Here is a 14911-nt window from a genome sequence, read left to right as displayed (position 1 = left end):
ACCCTAGTCACAGCTTTTGGTTCTTTCACTCGATTTTCCATCGTTTTTCCTCACGTTCACCCTACCTACAACATAGCCATTTTCTATAACGCATTTTCGCATCATCGTAATATTTTTGATCATTTATTCTTATGTCAAAACCCATTGCTCTAGCACACACGAAATAAAATAGCTCTGCATCTTCTACTAAGTCAAATGTCATGTTCATGACTTGATCATATTCCGGGTCATCTATGCAACGAATTATTGGTCATCACAATTTCTTGCATTTCTCCTTCTCCAGCTTCTTCTAGTGTTCCTCTTCGCTCTCCAGTTCCGTCTCCGGAGCCTGTCATCCGTTCTCCTTCTAATTCTTCATTTCCATACTCCATCCAAGATGGTTCATGCCTACTCATTTTGCTTCCTTGACTGTTCTCTACTCCTCGCCTTTTAAACACTAGACAATCTGTTTTGTAAGAATATTTTATTCCTGAATATTTTATTGTACTTGATCAACTTCTATTTTGCATATTACCTCAGAAATTAATTCTCAAAAATGTGGCCATTACATTTTTTAAGCCAATAATAATATTTTGTATGAATAATTTCTCAAGCCATTTCTATTCAAATAATAATTCATTGTTTTCTTTCATGCAATAGGCTTTTCATTATCTGTCCATTTCTGGACCGCTAAAAGCATCCACCATTCCAAAAGACAAATTTAGAGACAAAACCCAATTTATTCATTCGTTGTCTTTATTATATGACACATATAAATCTCGATAAAAAAATTATCAGCCATTCATAGATCTAGAATTTATATTTATTTTAAATAGGATAAGATGATTACCTGTTATAGTAGAAACCTTGTTCTCCTATTGCCCCACTTCCAGTCTCTACTTTTTCCCAATATTCTTGGCTTGTTCTTGTTCAAATTCCTCTTTGTGAATATTTGAGGCCAACTTTTTCATGTGCTATTTGACGTTATTCAAGGGGCTTTGTAATTTTTTTTTGTCCAATTTTTTATTTAATTTTATTTGCATTGGTTGTTGGCAGTAATAACCATCCCTATTTAGTTTTCACACCAAATCCCTAACTATATAGCTGGTCTGGCATTCAATTCTGATTTTCTGTCCCATGTTCGAGGTTTTGTTTGATTTGATTTGGTTGCCAACTACCTCGTTGTATAATTTAAGGTTGCGTCAGTTGAAATGCAGGCTATGTAGTTCATGTTTAATGAGTTGGTCCAGAGATACAAGTCGCTACTTTTACACAATGTTTTGAAACTCTGACCTTTGATTGAATCGGTGGAGTGTTCGAGTCGAGATTCAATTAATCAGACTGATTCAACCTTGATTTAATAAAATTTTTAAAAAATAATTTATATAAATATATATGCACAAAATAAGACATGCATTGGACTAATTTAAGACTTTATATGATGAAAAGTTTAATATTTTCAAAGAACCTGGATTTTCACAAATAAATTTTTAAAATTATAAGTTGAAACAAATAAATTTCATCTCAATCTTAATTGAATTTACCAAAAAAAAATAACCTTATATCCAATCCAAAAATACCACAATATTCTAAAATTATACAAAACGCACATCTACGGGAATTAGACATTGCTTTTACATGAATATATTAAAAATTGAAGTATATTGAAGCTACTAGTCCATTTGGCATTTGAATACTAGCATTAACTATTAATCCATAGTTTAGCAAGTTCTAGTACTACTTAGCTACTAGTCCATTTGGCTGCTATATAATACATGTGTAATGAAAACAAGTTCTAGGACTAATACACGTGTAATTAAAGAAGTACTAGTACTAATATACATATAAAGTAAAGAAAATAAGGTAATAAAGATTAAAGGTCCTAATGTTATACTATAATAACTAATTATCGTGATAGTTGGATACTTAATCTAATGGTTATAACTAATTAAGTTCTATTAGCGATTAATCTGATGATCAGTTCCTATGATTATAACTAATTAAGTATCTAATCCGATAGGCGACTCTTTAGTGCTAGCTCAACCGTAGACAGTGATAGATATGAATCGAATTTCTCAACGCGTTGTAAGATATGATAATAATAGCTGATTATAGCAATTAATCGGATAATCGATTTGACGATTATAATTAATTAAGGTTGTTTATAAGATTGTTCATGATCAATTAGGTTACACATATTCAATTAAAGCTACTAATGTGATCTCATATGCTTCAATGAATAGTAATTACTTAAAAACGTGTAATTATGACAAAAGTAAAAGGACGCTATTGCTCTAAGTGGTAGAACACGCCTTAAGATATCCATTAGCTGTCAAATAACGCCTGAATTCCAATGTCAAACCTCCCACCTAAACATTGGCACGCGGGTAATTTAGAAATCATTCTATCTGCTCCTACTTTTGGCTTCTATTTTTGAATTCGTGGATGAAATATAAATCTCCCGCCTATATTGTCATTCTGATGATTCTAATTTGTAGGATTTGTATATAAATTAAAAAAATCCGCTCAATATTAGGTAATGAAATTAGACTACAATTCAAGAACACTAGCTATTATTTCATTTCCTGCCCATATCTGGAATATATTTCAAGAATACTTCCATGTATTATATAAGTCTCGCCCATGAGTGTGTCTTATATTTCTTGAATGTATTTCTGTTTATTCTCATTGTAGCTATGAACGGGCTGTGTGATTGAACTCCTTAGTAGCAGATGATACTTTTCCAAGTGTTTTGGCTTATAAGTTGCTTATAAAACAAAGAAGAAGAAAAGTAAAGTAGGAATATCAGCTCAGCCTCAAATGTAAGTCTTTTTCCTGACATTCTGATGATTCCAATTTGTAGGAGGTGTGTATAAATTCCAGAATTCATGAACAATGTCTGCTAGCTAATAACTTTGTTTCGTGTATTTGTCCACAAGCTTATTCTTATATGCAGAAGCTAGTTAAGAGCAATGGTAGTAATGAAACATTTAAGTAGAGAATATATCTTGGAAGTTCTGAGAAAACGCTTGCAATTCAACAAAAATACGCAAGTCTCAATTTCCAATTTAGTTACTGATATTTTGTGCCTTCAACGAAGACTAGTGGGGGTCTATACATAGCCAGCATTATTTTCTGGCAGTTAGCAATTGAGCAATACAATGGAACATATTTAATTATTGCCAGCTATGAATGTTATTCATATGTCTACTAATGGCCGGTAATTCTTTTGTAAATCAACTTCAAACCTTTTAAGCATTACAACAAACCTAAGATAAAAGATTAAAATCAAGGCAAAGTATCCCATACTTTCTAAGCATTACAGGAAAAGCTGATAAAGAATGGTCTTATAGCATATCAACAACATAAAGCGTAAACAAAGAACCAAAAATATCGATAATAGCTAATTTTTGCTTCTCTACCAAAAAAATACCCAAAAGCTCGTCTTACAGATGATCGGACTCCATATCCTAGATCTTGGCTAACAAATTAAGGCATAGACATATAACTAGAAACATAGAATACTTCACCAAAGTTTGTGAAGCAACTACTTCCTTTATCATTGCCCTAATATTCATGATTTCAGCTCTTGTTCGCATGACCTCATCCCGAATTTGGCCTTGCAATTCGTCAATCGTCGGTGCAATAAGGTGACCACCATATTTCACTGTGTCAAGGGCATTCACATATTCATTACACCATCCTATCCATGGTCGGCAGCGGTAGACAGCTAAACTGAGTCAGTATGACAAAAAAGGAGGATAGTTTTGTAACATTAATTTTCTATAAACTCTTTTTCTTAATAGATTGACCTTACCACTTCACCCGGGAATACATAGTAGTGCCAATCTTGATTTACATTAGGCAGAAGCCATCCCTCAATTTGCATCTGACTTTCCCACCACCATAATTCGGCAGAAGCCAATCTTGCACTCGTATAAGTGGTCAGGATATTTTGCAAATGATGTTGCTGAATTTGAAAAGCTATTGGCCATTATTTTTTTCGAGCTACACTATGCAAGTTGGAATGGTGTGAGAGAGTTAGGCGCAGCAATGCTATATATAGACATTAATGGTGTCCAGTAATTTTGTTTAATTTATCATGAGGATTGCAGGTGCACTTGTATTTATGCCATTGTGGGCAACCATTGGACATCCAATTCGGTCTTATCGAAGTCACTAGAGTATGTCAAACTTAATAGATGGTAGTTGTGGTCCATGTGGAATATGAAAATAAACAAATTATGATAACTAATTACATAAACACGTAGTACTTGTAGTCACAGTCTTCCATTTCGTCTAACCTATACTAGGATTAATTTGAATCTTTTCACAATTGTTTTCACATAAAAACACATTACTTGTAGTCATTTATTCTTCCATTTTGTCTAACTTGTATTGGGATTAATTTGAATGTTGTCACAATTATTTTCAATTTTTTTTACCATGACCAGTTATATAGACATTAATGTTGTCACAAAACATAATGTCCAATTTTAATTTGGGTTTCAAAAACATCACTAGCCTTACTACATTGCTAATAACCCCAGTCATTAACCCCTTACAATGATTTGGGGTTCAAAAGGAAAACACATGACAAACCCATACTAGATAATCACATCATTGTCTTCTAATGATAACTCCTAACTAATTGAACTTCACAAAAGTAGGAGATGACTTCCAACCAATTGAACTTCACAAAAATTCCTACTTCCACTAAAGTTGCCACATATTCATGCCCGTCAAAGCTCTTGACTTTCAATTTCATCACCAAAAAGAAAACTATCACAAGGAAGCCAGTTTGGATGCACTATGGCCGGAATATCTCTTGAAGGCCTTCAAATTCATCAATGCAAGTTTGTCTAGCTTCATTGGATGCATCCACAAATAGTTCAATTGCTCAGCTTCTCTTAGCTTGATTGGATATTATCTAAGTCGAGGCAAAGGCAAAAATCCCATTTAAACAAAAAATCAAATGGACACACATGAAAATTCGACATAGTTAATGAATGAGTGAACTACTTACCTCAATCTTGATCCCCTCTTTCATTTAATCACATACTTCCATGTATTTCATCACAAACATGGCAGAGTCCCACCTACCAATGTTCGTGTGCAGCCAAAAAAGATTATATAACAATTCACAGATTAAAAAACCAGGTTTAAACTATTCAGCCGGACATAAACATAAACAAATTACTTGTTGATTTGCCTTGGGCACCAACTGGGACTCGAGTACTCAAAGTCATTGAAGTCAAATTTGAATTTTCCCTATATCTCGTATATAGTGCACCACTAATTTTTGAACACTACAAAAGATGACAATACCAGTAGCTCTGAATCATTTTAAACTCTTCATTCTACGCTAATCAAATATCATACATTGATGAAATATATCATGTAAGAGTTTTCATTTCTTGCCACCATCTTTGCATTCATCAACCACAATTCATTGAAATCTTCGTCAGGGTATGGGTCGAATATCATAACCTTATTCTCCTTCAAGTAAATGACTGCCAAATACCAGTCTTTTCCATCCCAATTCAGTGGTATACAAATCTACAAATATCAACAATGAATGAAATTACTAATCCCATATTTTTAATACATCTATTCATTAATAACTAATGAGACTTCTTACCTTCTCACACTCCATAATCAAGCCGCCAAATTTGTCCTCAGTTAGGTAATAGATATACAACTCATCTTATTTTTTGTCACCATTTCCTTCAACAAACAATTGCAAATATTAGCCCAAAGCCAAAATCACACGAGGTGCTGACTCATTCTACCAAGCAATGAACCCTACGGAAATGATCATTGAGCTCAATTTATGTTCTTAAGAGACTTACCGCTGACCAACTCGGCATGTACCACCCGCGATATGATGCATTCCCAGAATTTCTCCTTGCACGTGTCGTGAGAAAAGCAGAGTAACAATTAACAATCTAAAGGAACACATTGTCAGTATACTAATTTTTCACAATTAATATTTTGTGTTAAATATACTTAATTACGTGAGATTTACCTCAGCTTCGACACACATACAAGGCAACAAACAAAGAATATGCTCTCAGTTAGCTACTTGGTCTCTAATTGTAACGACGGCCTGCCTGCACGTGTTTTTTTTTAGTCAGATATTTATGTATGCATATCAACACCACACGGGCAATATGTTTCTAAATATAATTTTAGACAACTTTTACTTACTCCAGCGGCAATGTCATATTCATGAGAAAATCATGAACCACAAAACTAGCAGTTTTGCAATTATCAACTCTCTCTCCCCTCATTGTCTAGAAAGCTCAAAACAGAGGTTAAAGTTTGTATATTAGTGCATCGTTTTACTATTATGGATGAGCAATTTAATTCACATTATTCAATATCAAGTTTCTTACCTCTAAAGCTCCTTCTGCTCTTTTCCGTGCTTCATTCTTTCTTTGGGTATATACTGATAACCTTCCTGCTAGTCCTTTTGGGTTTTCTTTCATGTGCCCTGCTAGGTGTTTGTTTCTTGACCTTGTAATCATCTGTTGAGTTTGATGAAATCTCCGAATCTAGCTCACCAATTTTAGGTGATTTTTTCGAGATCTTTCTTATGGGCTCATTCTCCTGGACACTAATAGTCCCCCACTTTGTCTTTCGAGAATTGTACTCTTTAGTTGAGGAGGCCATAAGGTCACCAAAGTTGTTACCTTTTTCAACGCCGATAACCGTATGACTCTCTCTTCTTCCCCCACTCTTAACCATCATTTGCTTCATGGATTGTACTGGTGTGCTAGGAATGTGATTTTTTTTTTCAACATAGTGAAATCATATCCTATTTTTGATTTCCTGCTCACTTTCCACTCAGCATTCTCTACTCTATAGTGAATTGCACAACCATCACAGTAGCCCGTACTAATTCTTTGCAGCTCCTTCATTATCCCAGACTCTAGATGATTCAGGGACTTGGAAAAACCCACCACGACGTCCATAAGTTGTTTCTGACTTTTCTTTATCTCAAATGTGCATCGTTCAAAATAGTTGAGTCGATCCTCCATCTCCTGATAATTTTCATCTTTCTCTTGGATTTGCATCTCTCTGCTACTACTATTGTCGTCGCCCTTATGCTTACCTGATGGATAGTTTTCAACATCTTTCACTGGATGAACTCAAGTAGATGGTGTTGGATTGCCTCACCTGCCACACCGTTATCACAAGACTCTTCTATGTCGGCAAGCATAAGACTCTTCATAAGACTAATAAGACTTGATGTCAGCAACCCTACGTGTCCTTATATGTTAGATTCATTTTTCACCCTTCAAACAATTTATCATTTTTTTTGGTTGGTCAAATGAAGGCTTTTACTTCTATAACCGGTATCCAATAACTACATCTTAAATTGTCTCACTTCTTGTAAGTACGATTCATCAGCCGAATCACACACAAGTCCATTTTATGGTTCAGACTAAATTTCTACCACAACAAATATCAGAATTATTTCTGCACTGTAGACGCATCCCCTATTCCTAATTCCACCAATTTTTTTCCGAAGAAGAAGTAAAGCGACCAAATTCGAAAGTCAATACAGTTAGCAGGTTAAATCATAAATGCAACACGGTTCAAAACTTTTGTTTTTTTTTTGACATAAACGTGTAGAAAGGACTTGACTTTAAATAGAAGTGGTATGTCCCCACATTACAATTTGATTAAGTACATACGGGAGCTGATCCAAAGGAATTGGAGCTGTAAGTTGAATCATGGATGGTAGGAAGGAAATAAGAGCGCAAATTGGTTTGCTAAGAAAAGCGTGAGATCTCAAATGGTCCAAGAAAGTATAGAAGAACCACCGGAAGGCTTGAAGCACACGCTCGCTACAGATATCATTGGAGGTGCTACTCCGAGATTTATTTTGGTCTAGAGACTGTAATCTCTTCCCTTAAAGCAAAAAAAAAAAAAGAAAAAAAGAAGTGGTATGTCTTAATGGAAGTGAGTTGAAAAGGCATTAATCTAGTGGTTAAAGTTAAAATCTAAAGAATTAGAGTTTTTGGGCTCTAATCTCCCTATTCTCTTATCTCCCTTTTTTCGCTTCTTAAATCCTACTTCTCTTATGCTAGGAAAAAAATGAAAAAAAAAGTCTAATGGAAGTGGGACTTGGGTTCTTATTTGAAGTCGGAATAATCCTTGGAAGATTATCAGCCAAGTGTCCAAGTCCTTTCTTACTTTGGGCTTATCTCCTTTGGGCCCTTGGAGCTGAGATTTAGTTGCCAATTCAGCCTGCCTAGAGTTGGAAAAAGGAAATTCAGAATTTTGAATGTTGTTAATGCCCTTCAATTGCAAACTATAGCAGTTTTTAATAAAAATTTAATGTTAAAGGTAAGAACATGGTGAGGGAGTGAATGAGGTTAAAATTGGGAGCAAAATTGATTACTTAATGGGATGCTTAAACTATTCTCAATTAGAAGCCATCTCATATCTAATCTCAATTGTGAAATTGCAAACAGTTATTGGACCTTTCTTACAAATCAATTTGTAGATCATGTAAAATACGCAAACGTCATATAGTAAAAAAAAATTATGAAAAATTGTGTGAATGAGGCTAAAACGAAAGTAAAATTGACTACTTAATGGAATGCCTAAACTTTCTTCAATTGGATGGCATCTCATATCTTATCTTAATTGGTAAATAAAAAGTTGATTATGAATCAAGTAGGGGTGACAATTTTCGACACGACCTGAAAACACGACACGAATCTAACACGAAATTAATGGGTTTGGGTTGAGGTTTCGGGAATTCGGGTCAGAATCGGGTTGGACCCGATGAACCCGAAAAGAAAACAGGTCGATTTCGGGTAAACCCGTGGTGACCTGATATGACCCGATATGACCCGTTTACGAATTAAAAATAATTTAATAAACATAAAAATAATTTTATCTAACTAAACTAAGTTATTCTTTTTTTCAAAGGCATTAATTACTTAATCCTAAATGAATTTATTTAATTTGTGTGAAGTGGAAATTATTATATTTGGACAAATAATATATTATATTATTTTTTACTTTTATACTGTTTTAATTTATTTTATATTTTGTTTGGGATAAAACACTTTTACGTTGTTTAATTTATTTTAGATTTGGTTTGGAATTATTTATTTAAATTTTTATTACTTGATTATGTAATTAGTTTTGTGAGAAATTGATTTTATTAGAAATTACAGTGATAAATTAATAAATTAAAATTAAGTTTCGGGTCATTTCGGGTCGACCCGCCAACCCGTCAACCTGAAATTTTCGGGTTCGGGTCAGCATACCTGACCCGTCACGGGTTGGCAGGTCGGGTTCGGGTCAACAGATTTTTTGACGGGTTGACCCGAACCCGACCCGCCAACCTGATTTGAACCCGAATTGACACCCCTAGAATCAAGTTGCATACCATGTAATGTATACTAGAGGTACGTTGGTTGTGCCTTACATAGCCTAGGCTCCTTAGTAATTTAATTGAACATATAGCAACATATCTTTTTGGTATATAATAAACAGAAATACAGGAAAAAATTTAAGTATTAAAATAATTAAAATTTGCTATGAAGAGAAATTTCATCTATGATATTAGTCACCTCCCCCTCCCCTGATTTTATTATGAATGAAATTAGTCCCCTAATTATTGTGATTTGGACAAAGAATTTTGAATACGTGACATGATGATACCAAAAAAGGAGAAAAAGTAAATACACTTTGAATGCATTACCAATTCAATAGCAACATAGCTTTAATTATTAAATCTAAAGTAGTCAATTGAGCATGCAATTTCTCTTAAGCAAAAGTGAAGAACCATATTATAATTATGGGAAATAGGCAAATAAAGGATCCATCAAATCCATCACTATTTTTGAGGTTAATGAAGAAAGGCAATAAAGGATCCATCAAATCCATCACTATTTTTGAGGTTAATGAAGAAAGGCAATAAAGCAGGTGCATGGTTAAGTATAATTGGGAAGAAAGAAAGCTGATTTTTTATGAAACTCTGAGAAATGATTTATAGTACAACAGGAAAAGAGACTTTAATCGATTATATAAAGGAGCTTTTTAATGTAAGAGTTGGGTGAGCTACTAATTAAACATAATTAATCAATATCCAAGAACTAAAAGCTTTTAATTAATTTGTAAAATTTGATAGTCATAAATTAGACAACACATAAAAGCAGTAGAAGTTCATATGGTTAAGCAAAAAAGACTTGTAGTGAAAATCTTTCGTCTTAAACCATATAATAGATTTTCTGTCTTGACTCATCAAGGTAGAGTGGAAAAATAAAAAATGGGAAAAAAAATCACAGCTTTCTCAGAGGAGAGCTATGTTACATGTTAAAAAAATTAGATATTACAATAAACTCCCATGTCCTTTTATATAATATGTGGAAAACCCATTGGATTCAAAAAAGATAACATAAGTGATCAGATTTGTTTGGTTTGGCATGAACAAAGGGACAAAAAAAATGCAAGGGGTAAGAAATATTAGAGTCATGTTACGTGTCAATCTATTAAGAAACCATATGGCAAGAAGTGAGGCAAATAACTAAACTCTCATTTCTGAATATGTGAAAAACCAATTGGGTTCAGAAAGGATCACATAAGGGATCTAATTTGTTTGGTTTGGCACGAACAAAGGGACAAAAAAAAAGGATATGCAAGGAGTAAGAAATATTAGAATTATGCCAAGTGTCAAGTTATTAAGAAACCACATGGGAAGAAAGGAGGCAAAGAACTTGTGATAGCCCCACCTCTCCCTAAGGCGTACTCAAGGTTTGACAGACTGCCTGCCAACTCTCGCCAGAATTCAGTCACACATCATGAAATTTATAAACAATTATCTCAATAATACAAGCGGTATCAATTACACCCTTCAATATAGGTACACTTATGGACCTCCAATATCCACACAATCTATAATACAACAAAAAAGTAACACTTGCAAAAATCAAAGCAAATAGGTTGGCTAGACATCTATGAAGTACTCACTCGAGCAACTAACAACTTAGAAGAAATAGAGGCCTTTCTCAAATCAACCTCTCATGTTCTCATCCCTATAAGGAAAACAAATTTGCAGGGAATGAGTTAGAAACCCAGTGAAATTCCAAGAAAACAAGCAAATAATATAACAGACAAGACCATACATCGGATATCAAGAAACAAGTCAAAACTCAAATAGATCATGACCCAATATATAGTTAAGCAAATAGCCAAATAGATTATGCAAAAGTGTATGGTAAAGAATACATTCATGGCAAAGGATATAAGTTGCTCTCAAGAGCAAATTTCACTGTAACTTGATCAAGGTCCGTTGACTCTCCGTCAATCACGAAAGTATAATGTTCGTAGATCTCCACTTTTCACCAAATTTCGTCCACCAAACATACTCCTTACCGGTCCTGAACATCAAAGAAGTACCCAAGGTTCGTCGATCTCCTCGACCAAACCCTTGCTGGCTCGATTAGACCAACAAACTCTAGGTTGGACTTATAGTCCCAAATATTCAGTAATTCAGGATATGGCTTATAGCCCCAAGTATTCAGATAATCAAAATTGGAGTCGTTGGCTGTTATCCAACGTTCACACAGTAAAGTTTGAAGACGTTAGTTGTCACTTAACGTTTCGTATTCAGAAATAAACAATGGTGGTAATATTCGAGCATATCAATTAGTCGAAAAGATAACACTCCACTCGACAAAACAGGATAGAGGTACTTAAACGGGATGAGAGGCACCTCCCACTCGGATGGAGTGTGGTGCATGCTACTGCTCAACACTAGTGTCGACGAGATAACTTTCCAATCGACTTAATCAGGATAAAAGTATTGAGACGGGATGATAGGTACCTCCCACTCAGATAGAGTGTGGTACATGCTACCGCTCAACACTTACAAGTCAAGCACAAGCATAAACACAAGTACAGGTCAATCAAGTGCAAGCGAGTACAAGATCATTCAAGAAGGGGAGGTCGAGCGCGATAAGGACACACTCGCCTAGACAGAATCAAGTCACAAGTAATATCCAACAATTCACATTCTCAAGTATTTCAAGTCAATATACAGGTCATACACAGCTCAGGTTACTTGTTCATGTGTGAAGGAGATATCAAGTATTTAGTCAAGTCAGATCAATTGAGTGTACATAAGAGCACACTCGCCTAAACAGGTTCAAGTCACAACTACGTTCAGCATATCATGTTTCAAACATTTTAAGTATTTCAAGTCCAAATAGTTGAAAATCAGGTGATTATGAACCCTGATCAAACAAGAAAATTGGAAGAAAGCTGCAGAAATAAAAAATTTTCTCAGCAAATCGGGCTACAAATCCCGCCAGAAAGTGGCTGGATTCTGGCCATTTTTTAGTTGTAACAAAATGGCTAACACATGTTTTAACAAAATCTTACAAATTTAGTCGAGTTAGGTCAAGTGCGATAAAGTACACACTTACCTATGAGATAAGAAATCAAGTATCTAGCATTGTCTAACAACAATGAACATGTAACATGTAAGTCGGTGGGATAACTACCTGAGTCACCAACAAGTTAAATGCAAGCAAAGCATTTTATTTCATATCAATATCACGAAATGAACTACAAAGGATCGAATATGACAAAGTACATTCTCGCCCCAAATGTTATTAATTCAAGAGCAATTATTTTAACCGAGTAAGCATGTTATTCAAGCAAGGAGACATTCCATTTAAATATTTTCATGTACTTGGAACACTCATCAATCAATTGCTACCCTTCACTTTAACCTTGGTTCGTTCTCTTGAACTCTCTCGAGTCCTGTGGTCACATATTATATAAAAAGGCGAGCAATACAAAGCCAAAATACATAAAGAAATTAAGATTTCTAAGACTTCATTTTCTTTCACTTAACCTCAATTCCACTCATAAACCATACCCAAAATGATTTACCAACTCCAACCTTAAAGTGGGAAATGAAAGTAAAAACGGTTCTAAGAGAACAAAATTTTCTAGTTTTTATGCACCATTATTTGAAAAATCATATCTCAAGTTTCTTAAGTCCAAAATTTATAAATTTCATATCATCAAAACATAGATTCAAAGGTTTACAATTTTCTAGAAGACATATTTGTAAGATTCAATCCACAAGTTAGTTACATTCCAACCTCAAGTTGCTGCTTCATCCAGTCAAAAGACAGAACAGGTATAGCAAATCAGTCAACTTTGAAAAATCACAGATATTCATAGAAATTGAAAAAAGTTATGAAATTTGCATAGTAGAAAGTACTCTGAATCTAGATTCAAACACAATAAACGGAACTCAATTTTGACTTTTCTATACCAAGATATAATAGATTTCCTAAGACTGCCCAAGGTTCCATGCGGACAAATTTTCAGCAGCACTTCCTTTGTGTTTACCAATTTTTTCAGCCAATTCAAGACTTCATTCTTATCACAAAATAGCCTCAACTCAAACATATACATACCAGGCTAACAATTCACTAAATCAGGCATATACATAGCATATAACCATCACCTCTGTTTCCCAAATCATAGGGCAACGAGTGAACGTCGTTAACATTCTTGGTTCATTTTTCAACCCAAATGTAAATTCATTAGATGACCAAGTGAGTGGTTAGATCTACTCAATTCACCATGCAAGTTAGGCTCAAAATGCAGTAAAAGTTCATGAGAAAACAAGTTTGACAAGTGCAAGAAAGTTGGACAAAAGAAAAATTTCATTCAAGCTCAAAGTCTTCTTCGCGGGTAAAACAGTCGTGCCCGCGCAGTCTCGGGAAAACGGCTATAACTCACTGTAGGAAGGTCAAAATCAGATGTCGTTAGCGGCATTAGAAACTAGATTCAAAGAGCTTTCCAATAGTGCCAAATGCAAACTCTAGTTCGTCTCATATCAATACCAGTAGTTTGGGAAATTTGGCTGATTTTCTGGTTTTGATCAGCCCTAAAATCCTAGCAAAGTCACACTAGTTCTTGATGCTAATTTCACTTGTTTTGCCTCAAATTCATCCGATTCAACCTCCTAAAGTTCATATACAGGGGATCAAATTATCTAGTACCATTGGAGTTCAAAATGGAATACACAAAAATAATTAAAAGAACCAAAACAGTCCACTAGTGGTCCAAACAACCACTTTGCTTGCTTCATTCAAACCTTAAACCAATGTTTAGCCAAGTTTCTTAAGCTTAATTAAGGTGCAAATGAACCAAAATTTCAAGGAGAAACCTTCTCTACAAAACTGGTCAGCTAAGGGAAAGAAAAACAGTCCACTAGTTCTCATGCAACACCAACCTTCCTCTTATCATTGTTTTTCACTTAAGCAACATGTCAAGTGTTTTCCCTAACTTCAAAAGGATCCAAAATATGTTAACACATCAAGAAAAAACACAAACAAAGCTCAAACATTTCATCAAATACATGGTAGATAAACCAACCAACCCTACTACCACTTGTTTAGTTCAAGAAGTTTCATCACAAATAACATCCAACAACTCCTAGTTTGCCATCAAAATTTCAAACACATGATGCAACACAAGAAAGTTAGGATTTAAGAGTCATATATCTCTCTTACGTGAAGCTTGAACCACCAAAACAAACTACCAAAACTAAAGCTCCAAGTTTGAGACACACTCTAGGTTTGAAGGTTGTTCACTCACTAACTCAAGTTCTTTCTCTTTTGATTTTTGTTCTAGATCAAGTTAGGGTTAGAAAGGCATGAAAATGGAGTTTTCTCTCCTTCTCTTGGAAGCTAAGAAGTTCGGACAAGCAAGGGAAATAATGACTCCAAAATGGTTTAAATTTCCTCTAATCCTTTGGTCAAACAAGATGGATGGTTAGGATTTTGCCACTTGGCCCAATCTTGACCCTTTCTTCCTTTAATCTTTTGACTAATGAAGTTTCTAACTTCCAAATGTACTAATGTCTATTTAACACTTC

At 34.6% G+C, this 14911-nt stretch overlaps 1 long non-coding RNA gene across 4 annotated transcripts; it reads right to left on the bottom strand.

Annotated features, from left to right (window-relative positions):
- Window positions 1-4450: 4450 nt before the first annotated feature.
- LOC140008473 (uncharacterized) lies at window positions 4451-7181 on the bottom strand. Of its 4 annotated transcripts, none has more exons than XR_011815840.1 (7): window positions 6190-7181; window positions 6008-6092; window positions 5832-5927; window positions 5621-5706; window positions 5180-5538; window positions 5006-5078; window positions 4451-4909 (listed from the first exon to the last, which is right to left on the bottom strand). It is a non-coding gene; the product is annotated as an uncharacterized lncRNA (long non-coding RNA). The 4 variants fall into 4 exon arrangements; XR_011815838.1 differs by having other exon boundaries at window positions 5006-5538; window positions 6190-6275; window positions 6378-7181; XR_011815837.1 differs by having other exon boundaries at window positions 5006-5538.
- Between the last annotated feature and the right edge of the window lie 7730 nt (window positions 7182-14911).

The sequence above is a fragment of the Coffea arabica genome, chromosome 1e, assembly GCF_036785885.1.
Source record: "Coffea arabica cultivar ET-39 chromosome 1e, Coffea Arabica ET-39 HiFi, whole genome shotgun sequence".
NCBI lineage: Eukaryota > Viridiplantae > Streptophyta > Magnoliopsida > Gentianales > Rubiaceae > Coffea > Coffea arabica.
Note: the sequence above shows the minus strand (reverse complement) of the source record. Positions and strands in the feature narration are given on the sequence as shown.